The sequence below is a fragment of the Amphimedon queenslandica genome, unplaced genomic scaffold (assembly GCF_000090795.2).
Source record: "Amphimedon queenslandica unplaced genomic scaffold, v1.1 AMPQUscaffold_12369, whole genome shotgun sequence".
In the NCBI taxonomy this organism is placed as follows: domain Eukaryota; kingdom Metazoa; phylum Porifera; class Demospongiae; order Haplosclerida; family Niphatidae; genus Amphimedon; species Amphimedon queenslandica.
The window spans coordinates 3598-7303 of NW_003547394.1; the positions used below are offsets into that span (position 1 = coordinate 3598).

The window sequence follows — 3706 nt, forward strand, 5'->3', positions numbered from 1 at the left end:
CACTAGCCAATACTTGTCCTGTTATGACACCCTCTCTTTGAAGCATAATAGCTACACTGACAGGATCAGAGAGAGACTGAGAGAGGAGTGGATGATGAGTGTTGAATATACCAATAGCCTTAGCTTTACGTTCTATAGAATACACACACACAGTCAATACTAATACAATCAGTGATATTAACTTACTCTCTTGATCTAACTTGTCAGCTGCAGCATTCTCATTCATAGATTTAAGAGCATCTGACAGTGAGTCAAAGGTAGCTCCTCCTTTACTATCAACATTATCAGCTCTACGCAACCACTTGAAGAGACACTCTGTCAAGCACCGAGATATGTCACGAGAAAAAACTGCTTCCAAAACATCCAGTGTGTACTTGTGTAGTCCTAGTTTAAGTCCCAGCTCATGCCATCTTGTTTGAGGGAAACCACATCTCTCCAGTAGATCAACAACATCAATAAGTTGATCTAAATAATAATTATTATTATAGATCTAGTACTTATAATGGATATTACCTACCAATAGTCAAAGGAGAAGAGAAGAAAGAAGGAGGAGAGGAATAGTTGCTGCTCTTCGTCGCCATTGTTTACTTTTAGTTTGCAGAAAGTTTAGGGTGGGGCTGGATAAGGGCGTGGCTCATTCACTAATTGCATTCCTCAAAGATGGCGGCAGAAAGTAAGCACAAGAGAACATTAAGTGACCTTTCTCTTCTTCTCTTGAAGGTCCTTCACTAGCAGGGGACACTCCAGTGAGAAAAAGAAACAGAAAAACGAAAAGAAGAAGTACCAGAGAGTTTATTCCAGGAAGTGACCAAAGAAGATTACACTGACATAATTCACACGAGTCAAGGAGATAATTTTGTTCTCTCTCTCTCTCTCTCTCTCTCTCTCTCTCTCTCAGCTTTTATGGAAATCTGGTAAGCTAATGTTTATGTGTTGGGTGTGGGTTATTATTATTATTATCATATTTAATTAGATCTACGTCTCATAGAGTTCTTGCACTGATGTAATCAATGGGAGGGTGTGGCTAAATTTGAGCTAAATTGTCTGCCATGTTGGGTGACAAGAATGTACATGGAGGAATGGAAGGAATGGAGAAAAAATCTGAATAAATTCTGCAATTGACATTTCAGGTTATAGAGAAAGGTAGGAGAGTACATCATGCAATAGCTCTATTGTGAATTACTGTATGAATTAGTGAATTTGATTGCTTTCAATTCACCTCCTAAAATATTTTAATGTACATGTGTACATGAATATTCTTTATTTTTATAGAATGATAAATTAGTATCAATTTGGCCAATGACCATGTACTACAGTACAGGGATTTTGGCCCAGTTTTGGAGAAACTTAAAATATTCGTTAAAAATCTAATTTTTGTCGGAATCAGCTCAAACTTTCTACACAACATTTCTGTTACATATTGATGTCCTTATGCTGTGTAGAAAGTTTGAGCTGATTTTGACTTTGATTTTTCAAATTACGGCCATTTTAAGAAATTATCAAGATTCTGAAAAATACCCAAGGCTATAGCCAATCTTTTTTTTCAGAAAAATGACTTTAAAATCACCCCAAATTTTATTATATCCTTATGCTACGTAAAAAGTTTGACCTGGTTCTGATTAAATTTTTGAGTTACATGTACATGTATGACCAATATCAAAAGTAAATATACATATGTACATGTACATGTAATCCTTTATCTCCATGTCTCTCACTATTTAGAGTGTTGATAGAAAATATGTGTTTCATTTACCCGACACATTCCCAGAGACTCAAAGTATCTTGAGGTACGTTATTCCGCTCGTCATCCTGCCCCTCCCCCACCTCCTCTGGTCTCTCGTACAGCTGTGTGTTTGGTACCAATACAACAAGGTTAGGACACACAGTCAGTGTATGTACATGTACATGTTTGACCTTTTATGTTTTGTAAAATTTTAGTAACTTAGAAAATTTGTTAAAAAATCCGATTTTGATTTGAATGAGCTCAAACTTTCAACACAATGTAAGAGCATGTATATGTATCAGAAAAAATTATAACAGTGAGACTTCTCTCCTTTTCATTTTTGATGAAATTTAGCCAATGACCTATAGTCTGATGATGACAAGGACCTGAAATCTCCTGTAGCTTTTGGTCACTCATATTTTGCCATGTGTCCTGAAGTCTACCATTTTAGCTAGTTTAGTCTCCCAAAAATTTAATCTAGATATAATATCAATGGGCTAGTGTTTAATAGTGATAGTACAGTAACTAATGAAGAGTAGTTTATTGTATCTCTTATTTATTATTAAGGACAGTGTTTTGATGCTCATATGGATTCTCCTATACCTGGTCTACAGTATGTGATGGGTACTGATACTGATCCTGAACTACCTTAGAGTGACTTTTAATTGCGGGTACTAAATTTTGCGATTTTAGCACAAGGTAGATTTTGCTGGTATTAAAAATTGCGATTAAGTAATTATTACTAATAGTTATATGGCATTATGATGTCATTATTAATAATTGCGCGTATTAATAATTGATATAATATCAATGGGCTAGTGTTTAATAGTGATAGTACAGTAACTAATGAAAAGTAATTTACTGTATAGTCAGTTTCATTTGAGTTGCCACAGGAAGTAAATCAATGTTTGCATCACAAAACGTCATTCCTAGCCACACCCAAACATGGTGGCAGAGTGCAAGCAAACTCTTTCATTGAGCGTTTCTTCACCTCTAAGACCTTTTATTGTCTATTTTATCCTTGCTTTGGATACTACTACCTTTCATTATCACTAGCTAGACCTTTTTTCTGTTATAAAGCTGTCAAATACCTCCAATACGGAAGATAACAACCTAGGTTGAGGGTAATGAAAAATAACGGCGATCAAGAAGGCTGTGGAAATGTATAGCAGATGTTTCCCAGTAGTATAGACTGCTAGTTGAATGCCTCCTTCTTTAGAGGACCTTATCTGTCTGCTTTTATTTTATAAAATGTGACCATAATTGACAAAAGGTACCTTATGGCGGGTAGTGAAATGTGTCTTTATAGCCATAAAAATCCAACTTCCTGAGCTCCATTTATCATAAAATTACTCCACGTAAAAATTACTCCGTGTAAAAAGTTACCATGTAACTTTTAGAAACAATGGTTTTCCAACAGGCCAATGACTGTGTACTATAGTACAGGGATTTTGGCTCAATTTTGGAGAAACTTAAAATATTCGTTAAAAATCTAATTTTTGTCAGAATCAGCTCAAACTTTCTACACAACATAAGAACATGTATATGCATCAGATAAAAATATAAAAATGAAGAATTCTTGCCTTTTTATTTTTGACAATAATTGGCCAAATTGTTTCTTAAAATCCAATTTTAATGTTATTTGTTATTGTTAGGGTTATTACCAGCTAAAGGGTAAGCCAGGAGAATGGAAGCTGAGACTAAAGCTAGGTTCAGAATTCTTGTGTTGCGACCGGAAGTGCTGTATAACGCAATGGTAAAACGCAAGAATAGAACTGGTTCTATTGTTGCGTTCACCATTGCGTTATACAGCACTTCCAGTCGCAAAGCAAGAATTCTGAACCTAGCTTAAGAGAAGGAAGATCATCAGAAGTATATCAAATATCAAGGTACAACTGTTTGTACAATATACTAGTATATAGTAATACTTGTACCAGTAATTTTATGATCTACAGTACAGTCATTAATAGTATTCCTATTGCC

General features: G+C 35.1%; 1 long non-coding RNA gene across 2 annotated transcripts; it reads left to right on the forward strand.

The window, feature by feature from the left end:
- The first annotated feature begins 636 nt into the window (after positions 1-636).
- On the forward strand, positions 637-3469 carry LOC109587947 (uncharacterized). Of its 2 annotated transcripts, XR_002187886.1 has the most exons (6): positions 637-673; positions 721-914; positions 974-1143; positions 1723-1872; positions 2291-2422; positions 3379-3469. It is a non-coding gene; the product is annotated as an uncharacterized LOC109587947 (long non-coding RNA). The 2 variants fall into 2 exon arrangements; XR_002187887.1 differs by lacking the exon at positions 2291-2422.
- The last annotated feature ends 237 nt before the right edge of the window (positions 3470-3706 follow it).